Below are 21,714 nucleotides of genomic sequence, written 5' to 3'. Positions count from 1 at the left end.
AGTACGACTGTATTCAGAAATCCGGCAGACCGAGAAGATGGACTAGTGTCTGAGTTAGAATTCAGGCTTCTTTTATACTAAAAAGGGTAGGGGGTGTTGTTGGTTGTTGCAGACTTCTTGGTGCCAGAATCCTTTGTTCTTGCAACTGTCCACGTAGGTCAAGACAGGATGTTCTTGTAAGCCTCCAACAAGGCAAATGTTATTCATTGTTCTGCAACTTTAATGAATAGAAAAGTGTTATACCTTTAAAGATCAGAGGTTTAAGAATGGGCTATCCTGTATCTTTCAGGCTGTAAAGCAACATTCTAAACTTGTAGCAAAAGCAATAGAATACAAAAGCTAATGTAAAAGAAACAGACCCAACATGGAGTCCAATTTAGCTTTTCCCTGTTACACTAGCACCTCAGAAATGGCAGTAGGTTTGTGGCCTATTCATATCTTATCGTTCATAATTGCCCCAACTGTGCATTCATGTAGTTTTTTTTTAGTCCCTGTAAGTTTCTTTGCATGGTGTCACTCTGGTAGAGGGTCCCAGGTCTCAGCCTATCTGAGATTGAAGGATCCAACAAGGCTCTAGCAAACCTGTATGATGTGCTTACAGAGCGACACACATTCCCTCATCGATTGCTAAGCCCACAGCAGCCCCTGAGGGTGGTACTGTTATTACCCGCATTGTATGGAGAAGGAAACGGAGACACAAGGAGGTTGCACAACTACACACGCAGCTAGGAAGTGAAGGAGCCTCTACGTGACTCAAGAGCCTACGCTTATACCCTTGATGCTCTAGGGTCGTAAATGCCACACCAAAATGACATAAAATTTAAGCAAACTTTTTCCGCTGGAAGGTTTGAGTGCTGTTGACGAAAGGAACTCTGACCCTCTGAAACAGGAAGCGACGTGGCAAGGCAGGCACTGCTTGTTAAATTGAGTGCTAGAGGTGTTTCAACCCCAAGTGTGAAGGGGAAGTGCCAGAGGACAGGGGAAGGGGAAATGACGCTTGGTTGGTCCCATTTTGTGCCAGATGTTTTCTGTACATTAGCTCGGCTCCATTCTCACCATGGGCCTAGGTCATGGGTTCCCACAGCTAGTCGGTGGTAGAAGTGGGGTTTGAACTGTACACATTTAATTTATCTGGAGGCTTCCCAAAGCAGTGTTACACAGGACGTGTTTAAATACCACGAATAAGGCATTTCTGGGTCATGAGCTTGGACTTTAAAGTGACCTCGGGAAGCCCCGGCTGAGGCTCTGGCCACTGCATCCTTTCCTTCTTCTTTATCCCTTGAGAGCTGAAAATTTTTGTACAGACTAGACTTTCCACTGAGATGGGTGAAAGAAAAGAGTTTGAACCAACTAATTACTAAGTTTTGACTCCAAAAAAGGAAAACAACTTGTTTTAATTTGCCAAACCTTAGGTCAAATACATTTTCTTTTTTTTTTAAACTGAATTGTTCAAAGGATCCCATTGGGCATTTTTGTCTTTTTAAAGATCAGTGAACTAATGTGAGGTTTCTAAATAGGGGCAGTCCAGTGTGATAGAACTGTGGCCTAGGAGTCAGGGCTCCTGAGTCCTGGGCCTGACTCTTACTTGGGCTTGCTGTGTGACCTTGAGTAGGTACCTCTCATCTTGGGCCTCAGCGCTAAGAAATAACAGGCTTGTGTCTGATGAGCTCTCTGTTCACCTCTAGACCTCAAGTTCTAGGATAGGATCATGGGCTCTGTGTCATCGTTTACTAGCTGGTAAGTGAGCATGCCGGACAAGCTACACTGGGATTCAATTTCTTCATATACAAAATAGATTGAGAATACCTCTGTCACAGGGTTGCAAAGACTGAACGAGAAAATTCCATAATGCCTAGCACGAACAGAAGATGCACTCGATACTGGTTAGACACAGCAGTGATGTTTCTTTATATGTTATTAAAAATCAATAAAGAACCAGATCATAAAAAGCTAAACTTCCACCAATACGTATGTATTGAGCACTTTTTTTTTTTTTGGCCCCACCACTTGGCATGTGGAATCCTAGTTCCTCGACCAGGGATCAAACCCACACCCCCTGCATGAGAAGAAGAGTCTCAACCACTGGACCGCCAGGGAAGCCCCTGAGCAATATTCTGCATTTGTGGTGAAGCTTTCGGTTGACTACCCAAACCATTCCCAGCCCCTCCTTAGCCATCTCCAACCACAGAGACTGGAAATCCCGATATTCTCTTTCCCAGCCTCGCTCGAAGCTTGGGGTGGCTGTGTGATCCATGTTTTGGCCGTGAGACATAAGCTACTGGCTGACTTCTAGGAAAGCTTTTGTTCCCTGCTATCAGGGACAGTTACCAGAGGAGAGCCCCTGGCTGCTGCCCCTTCTGGTTTTTGTGTTTTTTTTTTGTTCCCTTCCTTGAAAATAAATATACTATGTGCAGCAGTGGCAGCAGTCGAATGATCATGAAGCACGATCACAGGGAGGAAACGCCAACAAACCAAGTGTATCAAAGTGCAAGGCTGGAAAGAGTCTGGGTCCCGGATAACATTGTTGAGGAGAGAAACCAGCCCCAGCAGCTGCTGGCTGTTAGACGTCTCACTATTTAAAATACATACCCTGTTTGTTTAAGCCACTGTCATCTGGGCTTCCTGTTCCCTAGCTGAGCCCATCCTATCTCTTACATCATTCAATAAACATTGTTTCTACTAGTACTAGGCACAGTCCTAGGTAGGAGGTTTACAAGGAGGGATAAGACATCTTTAAGGTTTTACAGCCTATTCAGGCAGACAGCCAAGCTTTTTTACTTTTAACCCAGTGGAAATGTAAGAGGTGGTACCATTGAAGTCTCTAAATGTTAGCCTGACCACGTAAAGGAATGGGTAGACTATTGCTTTTAGACTGAAAACACTTTCAGAACAGATTCTTCGTTTTTCTTTTTCATTTTTTTTTTTAAGATTTATTTTATTATTTATTTATTTTACTTTTGGCTGCATTGGGTCTTCGTTGCTGCGAAAGGGCTTTCTCTAGTTGTGGCGAGCGGGGGCTACTCTTCATGGTAGTGCACGGATTTCTCATTGCGGTGGCTTCTCTTGTTGCAGAGTACAGCCTCTAGGCACGTGGGCTTCAGTAGTTGCGGTGCATAGGCTCAGTAGTTGTGGTTCTAGGGCTCTAGAGCACAGCCTCAGTAGTTGTGGCGCATGGGCTTAGTTGCTCCATGGCATGTTGGATCTTCCTGGGCCAGGGCTCGAACCTGTGTCCCCTGCATTGGCAGGGGGATTCTTAACCACTACACCACCAGGGAAACCCAAAACTTTTTCTTACCAACACATCTCTAGCACCTGTCAGCATATAGTCAATGCTCAATAAATAGTTGCTGTATTTCGTAATTGATCATGGGGCTTACCCTACATGAAGGATGATCTCACTTTTTGCGCCCTTTGGAAGTTAGGTGTGGCCACAGGACTTGCTTTAGCCAATGAAATGTAAGCAGATCAGAAAAGGAACCCTCAAAAAAAAAAAAAAAAGAAAGAAAGAAAAGAAAAGAAAAGAAAAGGGAGCCCTCATGCACTGTTGGTGGGAATGTAAATTAGTACAACCACTAAGGACAAGAATATGGAGCTTCCTCAAAAAATTAAAAATATAACTACCATATGAACCAGCAATTCTACTTCTGAGTATTTTTCCAAAGAAAACAAAACCTAATTTAGAAAGATACATGCACCCCTATGTTCACTGCAGCATTATTTACAACAGCCAAGATATGGAAGCAACCTAAGTGCCTATCAATAGATAAATGGATAAAAAAGAATGAAATCTTGCCATCTGTGATAACATGGATGGACCTAGAGGGTATTATGCTAAATGAAGTAAGTCAAACAGAGAAAGACAAATACCATATGATTTCACTTATATGTGAACTCTAAAAACAAAACAAAATAAAAAACACAATGAAACAGAAACAGATTCATAGATACAGAGAACAAATTAATGGTCTCCAGGGGGTGGGGGTGGGGGGAATGAGTGAAAACATATGTCCATTTCAGGTGGAAGCAGGTAAAAGCTGGTGCCAATCTCTATGCGCTCTCTTCCCCTCTGCTGTTTGTTGCTGAAACATAAACTAGCCAACGGACTTCCTAGGTGGTGCAGTGGTTAAGAATCTGCCTGCCAATGCAGGGGACCCAGGTTCGAGCCCTGCTCCAGGAAGATTCCACGTGCCGCAGAGTAACTAAGCCCGTGTGCCACAGCTATTGAGCCTGCACTCTAGAGCCTGTGAGCCACAACTATTGAGCCCATGTGCCGCAATTACTGAAGCTCATGCACCTAGAGTCGGTGCTCTGCAACAAGAGAAGCCACGGCAATGAGGAGTCCACGCACCACAACGAAGAGTAGCCCCCACTCACCACAACTAGAGAAAGCCTGTGTGCAGCAGCAAGGACCCAACACAGCCAATAAATAAGTAAATAAATAAATTTATAAAAAAAATAAAAAATAAAGTAGCCAAACCCAACTAATACAGTGAATGAATCATTGATTAAATGAATGAATGAATCAATAGTGGCAGGGTTGAGAATGGATTAAAGGGGTGGGGAGACCAAAGGCAGGAAGTTTGTGGCTGACACATTGGTTCCCTACCCTATTAATAGAAGCTGCCTCTTCGCCCTTTTCTCCTTCCTGCTGGCAGAGCCTGCATCCCCCTATTGGGATTGAGAATGTCAAATGATGGCTTTCCCAGCCTCCCCTGAAGCTAAGGCACAAATGTGGTGACCCAGTGCTGGCCAGTGCACCCTGAGGGAGAGTCTTCTGGAGGGCTTTCTGGAAAGGGCTTTTCTCTCAAATAAGAACAGACTTTCCTCATTGTTTAAGCCACTCCATATTGACTTTTCTGTTACTTGCAGCCTAAAACAACTTAAGTGATACAGCATAGATTGCTACAATGTGGCAGAAGCCCATGTGAGAGATGAGGCTTAGTTGAATGGCTAGAGAGGAAATGATAGAGCTGAAAAAAGCTTGGAAGTAAAATCAATAGGACTCAGTGACTGATTGGGTGCAGAGCTTGAGCTGTGTGCTGTGCAGAATAAAAGAGGTTTAAAACCTAGTCACTGGTGTCAAGGATCCCAGTGAGAGAGATATACACTGAATGAAAACATCAACTGTATGAGCTAGCCTATACCAAGGGCCAATGTATACTGCAGGAGTTGTGAAGAGGGAGGGATGTGGAATTGGCACAGGACTTGAAGAATGGCTGGACGTTGGGTTTGGGTGGATAAAGAAGATGATGACAGTCTGGGAAGGCCCTTCCTAATACATCTTAGACCAAATTTTATAGCTAGTACTTTACAAATTATCTTTGCCTTACAACTTTTTTTTTTTAATAAATTTATTTATTTATTGGCTGTGTTGGGTCTTCATTGCTGCACATAAGCTTTCTCTAGGTGTGATATGCAGGCTCCTCATTGCTGTGGCTTCTCTTGTTGTGGAGCACAGGTTCTAGGTGCATGGACTTCAGTAGTTGTGGCACAGGGGCTCGATAGTTGTGGCTCACGGGCTTAGTCGCTCCATGGCATGTGGGATCTTCCTGGAGCAGGGATTGAACTCATGTCCCCTGTATTGGCAGGTAGCTTCTTAACCACTGCGCCACCTAGGAAGCCCACAACTTTCATTTTTAACTTTGTTTCAGCCATTTTCACATATTAGATGAAAAGCAATAGAGGGACAATCCAGTTCAATACCAAATATACTTTAAATGTAAGCATCATTTAAAATATGGCTACTTTTCAATCATTAGGTAGATACACTATAGGTCATTTAACTATTTCCTTACTCTCAGATATTATGGGCTTTCAATGCTTGAATACCTAAAATAGTGCTGTGCTTATATGTGGAATCTAAAATATGGCACAAATGAACCTGTCTATAAAACAGAAACAGGCTCATAGAGAACAGACTTGTGATTGCCAGTGGGGAGGTGAGTGGGGGAGGTACGGATTGGGAGTTTGGGATTAGCAGATGCAAACTATTATATATAGAATGGATAAACAACAAGGTCCTACTGTATAGCATAGAGAACTATATTCAATATCCTGGGATAAACCATAATGGAAAATAATATTTAAAAAAGAATGTACATATGCGTATAACTGAGTCACTTTGCTGTACAGCAGAGATTGGCACAACATTGTAAATCAACTATACTTCAATTTAAAAATGTTCTTAAAAAATAAAATAAAATAGTGCTGTGGTGTGGCTTCCCTGGTGGTCCAGTGGTTAAGATGCTGTGCTTCCTTTGCAGGGGGTGCAGGTTCAATCCCTGGTTGGGGAACTAAGATCCTGCATGCTGCTGCGTGGTGTGGCCAAAAAATAGGGGAAAAAAAATAGTTCTGTGGTGAGCTCTTTTGGCTAGAGTTTTTCCTATGCCTTAGATTATTTCCTTAGAATAAATTTTCAGAAATGGAATAACTCATTCAAAGAAATATTGAAAGCAGTGAAGCTCACCCAAGACACAACTGCTACAATTCTTTATAAATAGCCAAATTGCCTTCCAAAATCATTCTATCATTGCGCATGAATTTTTGTTTAACTTTAAAAATGCAAGACCGGGTGGTTAAGACTCCACGCTTCCACTGAATACAGCATGGGTTCGATCCCTGGTTGGGGAACTAAGATCCCACATGTTGCACGGGGCCAAAAAAAAAAAAGCAAGACTGGATCACCTGACTTGGGAAGAACTTAGTATGTATTATGGCTACTTTCACCTTGTGAGCTTAGCCCTCAGGACTCTCCTTTTCATCTTAGGTTCCTAACAGTCAGGGTGGGCTGCTCCTTTTCAGAGCTCCTATGGTCTGAATACAGGGCTTAAGTTGGAGATATAGTTAACTGAGCTAGAAAGCAACATTTCCTCATCTTTTCTAGAAACAAAACTCCAACCCTTCATCAAAAAGCTAAACAAAGTAACCATGAAATAGCCAAGTAAATAATTCAATGTGATGATTTATTTTTAAAAAATAAACTCTTAGGTTTAAATAATAATTAGGTTTCTTGAGAAATAAATGTTTCTGTTCTTTTCTCACTAATCCTGAATTATTTTCAAGCACAGCCTAATCTCATCCTGGTCTTGATCCTCTGATTAGAATGGGCCATTCTAATTGGAGTTAGAATTAAAAAGTCATTTCAGGGCTGATATTAGGACTTATCTGGCTTCCCAAACCAGCAAACTGTCATACTGGCTGTCAAGTTAACCCTCAGCCTTGGGCTCAGACCCCTTTACCCCCACCCCAGCCCCACCACCCCCACACAGAGGCTGAGACCACTTTGGGCCCCAGATAAGCAGACAAGAGGGCCTAGCCATGTGAACTGGACTGTCACCTGTCTCCTCCTGAGGGACAGGACAGTCCTGGGCATTGAGAGAAGAGCACAATCCTCGCAAAGACTGGAAAAGGATGTTCAAAGGGATGGCAGGGGCCCACCTCCAATTTGTAGCCATTTTTTTTTTTAAGATTCCACATGTAAGTGATATCGTATGATATTTGTTTTTCTCTGTCTGACTTACTTCACTCAGTAGGACAATCTCTAGGTCCACCCACATTGCTGCAAATGGCATTATTTCGTCCTTTTTTATGGCTGAGTAATATTCCATCGTATATATGTACCACATCTTCTTTAACCATTCTTCTGTTGATGGACATTTAGGTTGCTGCCATGCCCTGGCTATTGTAAGTAGTGCTGCAATGAACATTGGGGCGCATGTATCTTTTTATTTATTTTTATTTTTTATAAATTTATTTATTGGCTGCATTGGGTCTTTGTTGCTGCACACGGACTTTCTCTAGTTGTGACAAGCAGGGGCTACTCTTCATTGTGGTGCACAGGTGTCTCATTGCTGTGGCTTCTCTTGTCACAGAGCATGGGCTCTAGTGCAGGCTTCAGTAGTTGTGGCACACAGGCTCAGTAGTTGTGGCTTGCGGGCTATAGAGCACAAGCTCAGTAGTTATGGCACATGGGCTTAATAGTGCCACAGCATGTGGGATCTTCCCAGACCAGGGATTGAACCTGTGTCCCCTGCATTGGCAGGCGGATTCTTAACCACTGCGCCACCAGAGCAGTCTCAGGGGGTGCATGTATCTTTTTGAATTATGGTTTTCTCTGGATATATGTCCAGGAGTGGGATTGCTGGATCATATGGTAGCTCTATTTTTAGTTTTTTAAGGAGTCTGCATGCTGTTCTCCATAGTAAAGCTGTACCAGCTTACATTCCCACCAACAGTGTAGGACGGTTTCCTTTTCTCCACACCCTCTCCAGCATTTATTGTTTGGCTAGACATCAAATATCTGCATCATTGAAAAACCACAAAAGTGCCTGAACAATGAATTGGCAACCTTTTTCCCAACTACAGGACTAATCAAAACTCAATATAATAAGTTTCACTTTATTTCTCTGAACCTCATTTCCTCTTCTATAAACCGGGGTTTAAAAGCTCTAACTCTTAGTAGTGCTATAAAAACCAAATCAGGTGATAATGTGAAGGTCTCTGAAAACAGATTAAGAAATTATTATTTACTTTTTGTTTTCATTAATAATAATGCAGCTAACATCTACGTTGCAATTTACAATTTACAGTAGTTCTTCTCAAACTCTAAGGTGCGTATGAATCACTTGGGTGTCTTGTTGAAATGTGGATCTTAGGTTCAGTAGGTCTGGGGCCTGAGATGCTGTAGCTGCTGGTTCACACACCACACTTTGAGTAACAAGGGTTTGCAGAAATTTGCAAACATGAAATTTTCCAATAGTCAATTCCTGGCAGACTTCAAGTCATCAATTTGGACAGTTGTTAGTGTATCCTACATGCTATGTGATCAAAACTCAAGGTCTCAACCGATCACTGGATAGACATCCATGGTGGCCAAGTAAGTGTCTTGGGTTTAACAAACTGTTCCCGGAAGGCAGGTATCTCAGGAAAAATCCAAGGACAATGGGTTTTTCCTTGTAACCATAACTAAAATCAGGGCCCAGAGCTCTGCTCTGATAATTACTGAAACTAAGCTAAGAAAGTGGTGATTTTCATGGGTTTACTTCATGGCAGGTTATCTTTACCCCAGTGCTGGGGGCTGCCTCCCTCTAAAACCATTTATTATCTCCTGAAAACAGTTTAAAATGTATTTTTAAAAAACTATTGAAAAGATGATGTGAAAATACCCGTAAGGACCATTTTGAAAAAGGAAGGTCCCCACAATCCCACCAGACAATGGTTTTTATTATTACAGGTCCTTTCCAGATGATACATTTTCATGTACTATATTTCCTTGGTTCTAAAATACCATCAGTTTTAAGACTCAGCATTGATTTAGTAAAAGTTTTTTAGGGGGAAAAAAACCCCACCACAATAACCTGTAAAAAGGCCCATTGATTGAAATATATTCTGATATCAGAAATTTTAATGTAATTTTATTTATTTATTTATTTATTTATTTATTGGGCTGCATGGGGTCTTTGTTGCTGCATGGGGGCTTTCTCTCTTTGTGATGAGTGGGGGCTATTCTTCGTTGTGGTGCCCGGGCTTCTTACTGTGGTGACTTCTCTTGCTGTGGAGCACAGGCTCTAGGTGTGCAGGCTTCAGTAATTGCAATACGCAGGCTCAGTAGTTGTGGTGTGTGGTGCTTAGTTGCTCTGCAGCATGTGGGATCTTCTTGGACCAAGGATCGATCCTGTGTCCCCTGCATTGTGTCCCACTATGACACCAGGGAAGTCCCTGATATCAGAAATTTTAAATTTGGGTTAGAATTGAGGAATATAGTAGAAAAAAAGATATTAATCTATTTTATTTTGCTATGTACCAGGAAGTGTTTTAAATTATTCGAGTTTTTGAATCAGAAACACGCTCACCTGGTTCAACATTCAACGGGTACAAAAGTTGTCAGTGATTTGCTCCCAACTGTCCACCTCTCTGTCCCCTCCCTGGAAGCCCAGGTGTTTTCAGTCACTTGTTTGCTGATCGGAGGTATTTTGTGCTTATAGCTGCAGGTGAAGTCATATTTCTTGCCCCCCTTTTTTACACAAATGGCATCATATCATATTCCCGTTCCGGGATCTTGTCTTTTCACTTGACAAAATATCCAGATTGATCCACGTCATGCCCAGACCATTTTGATTTCTTTTGTTTTGCTAAGATTGCATCACAAGTATTTCTCTGTCTTTCTATACAATTGCTATAATTATCCTTCCCAATGACTGTTTGGTTTTGTGGGGTGACGGGGCCACAATTTAGTAACAGCTCCCTGTGGTTGGGCATTTAGGTTGTTTCCAGTGTTTGGTTATAACAGGGAACACACGATGACCATTTAGTCATTCAGCAAGTATTTGTTTGACAACATAAATTGCCATCCTCCAATGTACCAAAGTGCCCTCACCCACGGGGCTGAGAGTCACGCAGCAGGAGCAGCCAGGGAAATGAATAAGAGCACAGAAGTGTCCCCAGCCTCCCAAGGGGCCTCTGAGTATAGTCTGGGCTCCCACATGGGAAAGAGAGATCAAGGTGGTAATGGATCCGCCTACAAGCAATGGCTGGTGTGAATGAACGAGGTGGTGACAGCTTATTCATCAGGTGTGTGAGCTTAGTTAACGTGTATCCACCTCAGATGCAGATCTAATCCCCAATACTGACTATGTCCCTGCCAGGGCGCCAGTTACGGTGAATTTACAGAGGTGGTAAATAAAGAATTACAATGGCAAATACTTTGTAAGCACTTACCATATGCCAGAACAACCCTCTAGGAGGTGAGAATTACTTTCGCATTTTATACATAAGAAAACTAAGACACCAAGATGTTAAGTAACTTGCAATCGACATAGCTGTGATTTGAACCCAGATAGCCCGGGGTCCCTGACCAGCTACACTGTACTGTCCTGAGGAAGGTTGTTGGACTCAACCCTGGGGTACATTTTGTCTTTGTTCTGTGGATGCTGACCGAATCCCTTTCCCTTCTTAAATCTCAGTAAGTGTAAACTCGGGGTGCCTTTAACTCCCATTTGTTGGATGAGCGTTTTCCTAGGTTGAGCCTGGCTTTTCTTCCTCTCCAGAGAACTGCCTGCCAGTACCTTCGAGGTGGGGGCTCTCCTCCTCCACTGGGGGAGGGGTGCAGAGCCTCTTCCTACCCTGCACCAGGCAGTGCAGGGAGACTCAGCGCCTCCGGTGGCCCAAACGGCAAGACTCAGGCAGCTGACCCTGGGGCTGCAAGGACCTGGGTGAATCCAACTGGCTCAAACCCACCCCAAACGTCCATCCTCTTTCTTCTGTCTCCCCGCCCCCCACCCAGCACACAGACAACCTCTCATCCCTTACTTCTCCCAACCACTTCCCCTTGGTTCCCAGACAACTCCCCCCTCCCCCAGACAAAGGCAAGCCTGGATCTCATCAACCAGCACGTTGCTGCAAGCACTGCCCTTTATACCTTCAGTCCCAGCTGCAGAACACGTGTAATCAAGCTGTCCCGATGATGCCCAGTCTCCTGCCCCATTTTTAATAATTCAATTTCTTCTCAGCTACTGGAACAAAAGGCCCTCTTCACCTCAGAATATTTCAAATGCCAAAACAAATAGCAACTTGCAGCAAACGGGACCACCTACAGCAATTCTTCTTTGTTTACTGTCATGGAAGTCACAATGAAAACAGAAAAGATTGGCAATGAAAAATGGGTTTCCCTCCCACCCTCAAACCCTGGTCCCTCTCCTCTGAAGTAGCCACACTCAATAGTTTTGTTTCTGAAATTTTCCGTGCATACACATAGGGGATATTTTTTCCCCTTTTTGACATAAATGTACCGTATTTATGCTTTGGATCCTTGGGGTTTTTTTTCCCCATTTACCAACATATCTCGGAGAACTTTCCATATGAACACATCCAGATCCCCCTTATTCTTTTCTACAGCTGCAGAGAATTACATTATATGGTGAATGAATATATACCATAATTCATTTAACTAGCTTTCCATTGATAGATATTTAGGTTACTTCTAGATACTTAGGCTATTACAACTGGTGCTTTATTTAACAACCCTGTGCAAACATTTGGCTGGGTGGGGGGACTCCTGTGACTATTTCTGCAGGATAAACTCCTACAAGCGTTTATTTTAAAATAGATGGTGCCAAATTGCCCACCAGACCGCAGTTTTTCAATAGAGACTGAACAAATAGCTTAGGCTTGATGGGTAAACATTTAAAATAAGTAAGACTCAATTTTATATGAGAGGGCATCTTTATTACTTCAAGACACAAGCATAAAAGCCATAAAGGAAGAGAATGTTACATTTTACTACATTAAAATTTTCAACTTCTGTACCATAGAGATTATAAAAAAGTTAAAAGACAAGCTACAAACAGAGAGGATATTTGCAATGCATTCAATATACAATGGAGCTAATATTAGTATCAAGGTCTACACATTAATAACAGAAGGCAGACGCTGCCCTCACCCCAATGGGGAAAGGCTAAGAATAAATAATTCAGAGAAGAGGAACCTGGGAGGACAATGAACATATGAAATGATACCTAGCCTGGTAAATAATCAGGAAAATATCAATGAAACAATGATAAGATAGTAGTCCACACCCTTCTGATTGGCAACATTTAAAAAATCTGGTAATACCAGGAGAAGGGAAGCAATTAGATCTCTTATTGTCTGGGAGTGTAAAATAGCACAACCACACCAGAGACCAATTTGGCAGCAACTGGTCAAATTGAAGAAGTTCCCTATTTTCCTATATCTTCCTATTGCATGTATTCTTGATGGTCTGGCATTTGTGGCCTCCCTGAATGGGGAGAGACCACCTCTCCCAGGGTCAGCCAATTCTTATTGATAGCAAAGGTCTCAAAGCACACCTTTCATAGCAAAGTAACTAGTCCAGAGCCCTTACTCTGAACCACCTCCTCTATCTGGCTGTTATACTCCAGGAAGTAATCTTCCTCTGCCTTAATCGCCCAGGGCTAGGTTCCAGACAACTTGAGACCACCTCCATAGTCCAGAGCCTGCTGACACTATTTAAATCAGCCAATCCTAAACTGTTTCTCTGCCCTGCCTTGCCTTTCTTGCAGAAAATGCAATCAAGTTTCTGGGCCATGCTTTCCCCTCATCCCGTCTGTTTCCTGACCAAACCTGGTGCTTCCCCATATGGCCCTGCATGGCATGGCAAACCCCCTTGAATCCAGGATGTAAATAATAAAAATTTTCTTTCATTGGCATTAACTTCTCCATGTCACCACTCAGTCAGCTGCATAAATTAAAATCCCATGGATACAAATGATATACCCACACTGTGACCTGAGAAATTCCCATGTGATATAAAGGGAGATACATAAAAGGGTTCTCACTGCAGCATTGTTGGTTATAGTAAAACACTGGAAACAACCTGAATATCCATCAGTAAGAGAATAATGAATATGTTGCCCATGGTCTCATAATAGGTTACCAAAGCAGTAACATGGAAAAGACTAGAGCCATGTATCCCAAAGCTGAATGAAAACAGCAAATTGCAGAATGAGTCAATGCATTTGCTTATGTGAAATTTTAAAATTTGTAAAACAATACTATATATTGTTTATAAAACATATTCATGTAATAAAATATAAAAACACGAAGGAAAAGGCTCTCTCCATCTGGGACATGGTTTCCCATGGGAGGGAGAGTGGGGGTAAAGTTGGGAAAGAGTTCAAAGGAGGTTTCACTTCTATCTATGATGTTTCATTTCTTTAAAACCAAGCAAATATTTGTCCAAGATGTGATGAAATGTAAAGATTAGTTCAATCTGTCTGGTAGGTATGTGGTTGTTTGTTGTTCTATTTTCAATACTTTACTATATGTTTGAGCTGTTTCATAATGAGAAGAAGTGATTTAGGCTGCATGAATGATCTCAAGGTCATATATAAGGACAACATGACAGGGTGCTAGCAAGCTCTGCCCCCATCTCAAGAGTGTCAAGTTTTCTCCTCTCACCTTAAGTCTCTTTTTTTTTAATTACTGACTTTTTAGAAAAGGTGTAAACACTTGCACCCCACAAAGGATATACATACATATTGATCGAGTATTCAAAAATTAAGTCACAGACCTCAAAAGTCATGTGCTATATTAGAGGGCTGTTCAATTAATTAGCAGGACCTCCCTTGTTTTTCAGGAGGAATAAGGAAGAGAAAAATATTCTATTTCTTTTAATAAAAGTAATAGTTGGTGACACAGGAGCCTCCTAGATAGCTTCCTCCGCAAGAGGGCAGACAGCAGTATCCAGCAGTATCAGCAGTATTTCGTCTTGTGGAACTGAAAACCACAGCCACAGAAAGACAGAGAAAATGAAAAAGCAGAGGACTTCGTACCAGATGAAGGGACAGGATAAAACCCCAGAAAAACAACTAAATGAAGAGGAGATAGGCACCCCTCCAGAAAAAGAATTCAGAATAATGATGGTGAAGATGATCCAGGACTTTGAAAAAAGACTGGATGCAAAGATCGAAAAGTTTACCAAAGACCTAGAAGAATTAAAGAGCAAACAAACAGAGATATGCAACACAATAACTGAAAAGAAAGATACACTAGAAGGAACCAATAGCAGATTAACTGAGGCAGAAGGGCAAATAAGTGACCTGGAAGACAGAATGGTGAAAATCACTGATGCAGAAAAGAATAAGGAAAAAAGAATGAAAAGAACTGAAGACAGCCTAAGAGACCTCTGGGACAATGTTAAAAGCACCAACACTCACATTATAGGGGTCCAGAAGGAGAAGAGAGAGAGAAAGGACCCGAGAAAATCTTGGAAGAGATTATAGTTGAAAACTTCCCTAACATGGGAAAGGAAATAGCTACCCAAGTCCAGGAAGCGCAGAGAGTCCCAGGCAGGATAAACCCAAGGAGAAACACACCAAGACATATAACAGTCAAATTGAAAAAAATTAAAGACAGAGAAATGTTATTAAAAGCAACAAGGGAAAAACGACAAATAACATACAAGGGAACTCGCATAAGGGTAACAGCTGATTTCTCAGCAGAAACTCTGCAAGCCAGAGTGAGTGGCACGATATATTTAAAGTGATGAAAGGGAAGAAGCTACAACCAAGAATACTCTACCCAGCAAGGCTCTCATTCAGATTCGACAGAGAAATCAAAAGCTTTACAGACAAGCAACAGCTAAGAGAATTCAGCACCACCAAACCAGCCCTACAACAAATGCTAAAGGAACTTTCCTAAGCGGGAAACATAAGAGAAGAAAAGGACCTACAAAAACAAAAACAAAACAATTAAGAAAATGGTAATAGGCACATACATATCAATAATGACCTTGAACTAAATGCACCAACCAAAAGACACAGACTGGCTGAATGGATACAAAAACAAGACCCATATATACGTTGTCTACAAGAGACCCACTTCAGACCTAGGGACACATACAGACAGAAAGTGAGGAGATGGAAAAAGATATTCCATGCAAATGAAAATCAAAAGAAAGCTGGAGTAGCAATAGTCACATCAGATAAAATAGACTTTAAAATAAAAAATGTTTCAAGAGACAAGAAAGGACATTACATAAAGATCAAGGGATCCATCCAAGAAAAGGAGATAACAATTATAAATATATATGCACCCAATATAGGAGCACCTCAATATGCAAGGCAAATGCTAACAACTATGAAAGAGGAAATGCAAGGCAGAAATAGAGACCCAGATGTGGAGAACAAACACATGGACACCAAGTGGGGAGGGTGGGGAGGGTTGGGGGGGGATGAATTGGGAGATTGGGATACCAAATTGTACACTCTAAATATATGCTGTTTATTGTCTTTTAACTGTATCTCAATAAAAGTTCTTAAAAAAAAAAAGAAAAAAACAACTAAAACTGAAGGAAGAGTAAATAATGAAAAGCGAGAAGTAATTTAAGAGTGCCAAATTTTGTATCTTTCATAATTAACAATCAATATATATTGTTGAAAGTTTATAAATCAGGAAGTGGAAAAAAAAAGTAATAATTGGCAAACAATTTCCAAAAGGTATAATACAATTCTTCTGAAATTTTCAGATTGAATTTTTCAGAATTTTTATAAATCTGATTTCAGCTATAACAACAAAATATACCTTAAAGTATTTCTTTTATTTTTACTAAAAGCAAAGAACTAGTTTTAATTTCTTCTCAAGATAGTACTTCTATATCTTACTAGCAATATTGAATAGTCCTTGCATTAGTCCTAAGGTTTTCAGCAGCAAATATCAAATGCACAGTTGTTTCAACAATAAAGGTATTCAGTTATCTGATATAACAAGAAGGGTACAAACGGTTTACGGGTTGGTATAGTCACTCAACAATCTCCTCAAGGACCCAGACCCTTTCTTCCTTTCTCTTCTGCTATCCTCAGTGAAGTAGCCGACCTCCAAGTTGTCTCTTAAGAATCACCACTTTCTGGTCACACAGACCAACCCTGGTAAAATGTGGGAGGGGTGTGAATACGGCAGAAGGGACGGTATCACTTCTGACAGTGTTATAAAAAGACAATGGCTTCCATTGGGGGTTCATATTCTCTGTTTCTCTTATTCTCTCTCACTCCCTTGCACCTCTCACTCTGGGAAAAGCAAGCTGCTGTCCTGTGAGTAGCCCAGTGGAGGGGCCCATGTGGTGAGGCACTGAAGCTTTCTGTCAACAGCCGGCTAAGCACTGCGGATTCTTCTGCAACCCTAGCCATCAGCTCAACTACAACCTCATGAGAGACCTGAGCCTGGACCTAATCCATTTCTGGGTTCCTAATTCTTGAAAACTGTGTAAGATCATAAATGTTTGTTATTTGAAGGAATTGAGGTTTGAGGTAATGTGTGACACGGTCATAGGTAACTAATACACTCCGTGTGTCTGCCTGTTTCCCCCGATGGGTACAAGACGGCTGTCATAGTTCCGTCCTCCGTGTTCTCACAGGACAGCATCTCAGGTAGGAAGAAAGGGGGATGAGGTGAAAGGGGCTCTCCGTATGTACCTTTCTCCTTTTATCAAGGAGGAAAACCGTTGTTGGGTGCCACCCAACAGATTCCCACTTACTTCTCATTGGCCAGAACTGGGTTTCATGATGGCCTCTAGCTGCGAAGGAGACTGGGAAATCAAGTATCTGGACTTTCAGCAGCTCGGTAGGGAAGTGGGCAAAGAATAGAGGGCTGGGAATGGCTGTTGTGTAGTAACAAGTTATCTACCAGCCTTCCTCTAGTTTCACTTTGTTTCCTTTTTTTCTCCCTCTTGGCTGCCTGGTGTGGCATGCAGGATCCTAGTTCCCTGATCAGGGATTGAAGCTGCATCCCCTGCTTTGGAAGGCACAGAGTCTTAACCCCTGGACCACCAGGGAAGTCCTGTCTATGTTTTCACCTGGGATCAATTAACTTGTTCCTTCATACTCGGTATTCACTGTAACTCAAAGTTAGGACTCCCTCAGATTCGGGTTAAACGTTATTGGCAAGATTACTCATGGTGATGCTGTGACCTTCACACTCTTTCACATCCAGAAACAACCAGGTTCTTCACTCAATAAACATTTTACAAGATTTAAATAGAGGGTGGTGCACCATCAATGAAAAGCTAACCTGGAATCTTGATGCCATCTTTCTCCCCAAGAGCTGTGTCCTGGGTGGTTTCACATATTTTATATTTATGGAAACTCTGTGTTCTATAAATTCCTTTTGGATTGTGTTGTGGGAATTGTGTGTGATAAGCAGTCTCAGTTTCTTGCATGTGATTTCCTCAGAGGCTGATGAGTCATATGAGCCGTGTTAACTTAGTGTAAAACACCTGAGAGGATTATGAGCCGACTTTAAAAATCAAATGCAGAAATAGAATGTGATCCTTTCGTGACGGCGTCCACTTGGAGTTCTTAGGGCTTTGAACAATGGGAAATGAGACAGACCTTCTCAATCGTTTAACACCAAGGAACTAGATGGGCAAGCCCTGTGGCCCCCAGCCCTTGTTGGCGTGCAGGATCTTTTTTTTTTAAATAAATTTATTTATTTGTTTATTTATTTTTGGCTGCATTGGGTCTTCATTGCTGCACACAGGCTTTCTCTAGTTGTGGTGAGTGGGGGCTACTCTTCATTGTGGAGCGTGGGCTTCTTATTGCAGTGGCTTCTTGCAGAGCACAGACTAAGCATGTGGGCTTCAGTAGTTGCGGCATGTGGTCTCAGTAGGCTCATGGGCCCTTGAGAGCTGGCTCAGTAGTTGCAGTGGGTGGGCTTAGTTGCTCCGAGGCATGTGGATCTTCTCTGCCCAGAGATCGAACCTGTGTCCCTTGCATTGGCAGGCACATTCTTAACTACTGTGCCACCAGGGAAGTCCTGGCTTGCAGGATCTTACTTCTCCAACAGGGGATTCAACCTGTAGCTGTGACAGTGAAAGCGCCGAGTCCAAACCACTGGACTGCCAGGAAACTCCCTTAAACTGAGAAGATTTTGAAATACATTTGTATGCGGTTGAGTGGGGATTCCTGAATTCACTTGAGATTTTCTTGCATACCAATAAACAAAAATAAGGAAATACAAGCAAAGAGAGGCCTTCCTTCCAGGCTTGGTAGCTGCTATGTCTTAGGTCCTGAGTGAGCTCTGAACTAGGCAAATCAGGTCACCAGCACAAGAAGCTTGGAATCCCGGCTTCCCTGGTGGCGCAGTGATTAAGAATCTGCCTGCCAATGCAGGGGACACCAGTTCAATCCCTGATCCGGGGGATGCCACATGCTGTGGAGCAACTAAGCCCGTGTGCCACAACTACTGACCCTGTGCTCTAGAGCCCTTGAGCCACAACTATTGAGCCCACGTGCCACAACTACTGAGGCCCGCATGCTTAGAGCCCCTGCTCTGCAACAAAAGAAGCCACCACACTGAGAGGCCTGTGCACCTCGATGAAGAGTGGCCCCCGCTCCCCACAACTGGAGAAAGCCAGTGTGCAGCAGCAAGGACCCAATGAAGCCAATAAATAAAGAAATTAAAACTTAGAAAAAGAAGAAACTTTGAATCCAAGTATGAAAACCCTGACTCCCAGGACAGGGACATAGCTGCAGCAGGGAGCAGAACCTTCGGTGAGATGCCAGGGCCTGGAGTCCTCTGAGGCAGTGAGGGTGGCAGGATAGTGCCAGGGTCAGCGCATGGGAACATGTTAACAGTTCCAATGGGGCCTTCCTGAGTGTGATCGTGAACTTCTAGTTTGCTTGTTTGCATAGAGGCTGTGCTGTACTGGCTGTGGCCTCCACTGTCCCCATGGAACTGAAGACTATCCTTTCTCAGTGAGGACCATGGCCTAATCCAACAGCCAGGCCTGAGAAGCAAGGTGCCAGGGGCCGAGTCAGGACACAGTGCTGTCTTTGAAAGGGTGGTGGGCCCCCAGCCTGCTCAAGCCCCCGCAATCCATGTAGAACAGGTGGCCTTGCCTCCTATTTCACTGGGAATAGCAAGATGACCGGGAAGGAGAGGACCTATCCCAGGTTGTCTTCCTACAGCATGACCCTGGACCCACCTCCAACCGCTCACCCTTCTCTGCTGCTCAATGGCAGAGGTCTCTGGACCCCTCTCTGGAGCTTCCCTGCCCTTCCTCCAAAGGTCCAGTGTCCTGCTGTCATCTCAGACACATCCTGAAGTACGCTCATCCTCCACCCAGTTTCCTCATTTCTGTCCCAGTTTTCTCAAGACTGCCAAAGGCAGCCCCACCCCTCCCAGCGCCCAGGCTAAAAATGAGGCATTAGTCATGACTCATCCTGCCCACCCAACCAGTCCCCAGGTCCTGAGAGTCTCTGAGGCAATGGCTTCATTAACTTCAGCCACCACCCTGGCCTGGCCGCCAACATCCACAGGAGGATGCAGCACTACCCTCCTTCCTCATCCTCCAGCCTGTCTCACGGCCCTTCCAAGAATCTCCTGCCTGAGAACTCTCCTAGCTCCTCCTGCATGTAGCAAACGCATCACACCTTTGTCAGCTGACCCTGTCTTTCTATTCCACCTTTTCTCCCAGGTCCATCTGTTCCAGAAGCCTTGGCCCTTTCTGCCCTTTGTGGATAAGAGACACACCACGTGCCAGGTGTTTTACAGCCATATCTTAAATTTTACAGTTTCTGTACAGCATAAGCATTATTGTCCCTTTAACAGATGAGGAAAACTGAGGCCTGGAGAGGTAACCACATGTCACATTACCTATAAATAGCAGAGCTGCGCTTCAACCCACATCTGATCCAAAGCTCTTCATCCCGTGTAACTGCCTGCCATCACACCCCTTCCCTCGCTGTAAGGACTTTGCGCTACTCTTGCCACAATACCCTCCCTCCTCCTTCCAGCTTCTTCAAACCCCCCAACCCACAGCTCTACCACATAGCTTCTCTGATGGCTCCAGGAATCTCAGCTCCACACAATTTGGTGCTTAATTATAGACGGCCTTGTATGGGTCTCTGGCTATTTCTCATTTGCCTGTCTTGTTCCCAGGAAGTGTAGGCATCTGAGTTTGGGGATGCGGCTTTCACTCCCTCCCATTTCCCAGGACCCCCAACGCAGAGCTGGATAAGCCAATCGGATTTCCCAGGAAGGAGGCAGGGTTTCAAAGTTCTAAAAGCTGATTGGACTCCACCCAGCCCCATCCCACCCTTCACCCAAGCCAGCTGGTCGCCTCAGATCTCTGTGCGCATGCGTGAGCCTGCACGTGCGCACACGTACACGCGAGCGTGGAGGGACGTTCGTGCACGTATTTTCTCTGCGGCAGACACCCCTAGTTAGGGCTTCCCTTCTCAAACAGAGGTAATAACATGCTTGGAACTACCTACCCCAAATAGAAAACCTCCTTCTGACCAAACACTGGGCGCTGCCCCCAGTGCGAAATTCCAGTACCGATCAGTGAGGCGGGCAGAGTTGGTCGGAGCTCCCCCGGGTGGGTTCAGCATGGCTGTCACATCCTAGCAAGAGTATGGAGCCGGACTGGGCATGGGGCAGGGGGTCTTCGTGTCTTGATTCCAGTTCTCATCGTGCCTCTCTGTGGAAGGGCGAGAGGTGATCTCGCCACTTTGCTGCTTTGCCACCTCCTCAGGCAGTGAAATTTGCCGGTTGTGAGGAAGACCCTCCTTGCCAGGGTCACGTTACACCGCCCCAGAGGGGCATGACCAGTGCTCCCTGGAGCTGCCCGTGGTCCCCCTGCCACCTCCCTTACCCTTTGGGCTCCAGATCATCTCTTTGCTATGCCCGCATACCTGGCGTCCCAAGCTGTTCATCCTTGGGGTTAAATACTGGCATCTCAAACTTCTCATTTCAAAGTGAGAACAACCGCACAGTATGAAGCCCAAACACAGAATGATCGAGATTTCAGACTGATTCCTTCTGGAACACTTCGGATACAGCATAAAGATTCAGGGCTTGGAGAGAGGGCATTGACCAAGAGTTAGTGTGTCAGTGAAGGGCCAAGGAGAAAAGGTGAGAGATGGAGAGGAAGCGGTGAGACCCCTGAAGCCAAAACTCTTTTCCTTTACAATTTTGCTGTTGGCCAGTCCTAACATGTGTATAAACAAGTGAATAAGCAAAGGCACACTCATGTAAGAAGAACAAATACAAATAATTTGTAACACATCACACATACCCTACAGAGCCTGAAGAAGGATCCCAGGAAGGGGCGTCGCTGGGGGGGGCATGGGTGCTGGGAGCCGTGTTTCCCTCAAAAACCAGAGCCAACTTGGCAGCCCTGTCCCTGCGGGAAAGGGATACTGTCCTCCTGGAGGGAGGCCA

At 43.7% G+C, this 21,714-nt stretch overlaps 1 long non-coding RNA gene across 2 annotated transcripts; it reads right to left on the bottom strand.

Annotated features, from left to right (window-relative positions):
* Positions 1–9,448: 9,448 nt before the first annotated feature.
* Positions 9,449–21,698, bottom strand: LOC130831846 (uncharacterized). Of its 2 annotated transcripts, none has more exons than XR_009048127.1 (4): positions 21,569–21,698; positions 21,186–21,347; positions 20,766–20,971; positions 9,449–9,717 (listed from the first exon to the last, which is right to left on the bottom strand). It is a non-coding gene; the product is annotated as an uncharacterized LOC130831846 (long non-coding RNA). The 2 variants fall into 2 exon arrangements; XR_009048126.1 differs by lacking the exon at positions 9,449–9,717 and adding an exon at positions 16,195–16,418.
* Between the last annotated feature and the right edge of the window lie 16 nt (positions 21,699–21,714).

This window comes from Hippopotamus amphibius, chromosome 11 (assembly GCF_030028045.1).
Source record: "Hippopotamus amphibius kiboko isolate mHipAmp2 chromosome 11, mHipAmp2.hap2, whole genome shotgun sequence".
In the NCBI taxonomy this organism is placed as follows: domain Eukaryota; kingdom Metazoa; phylum Chordata; class Mammalia; order Artiodactyla; family Hippopotamidae; genus Hippopotamus; species Hippopotamus amphibius.
Note: the sequence above shows the minus strand (reverse complement) of the source record. Positions and strands in the feature narration are given on the sequence as shown.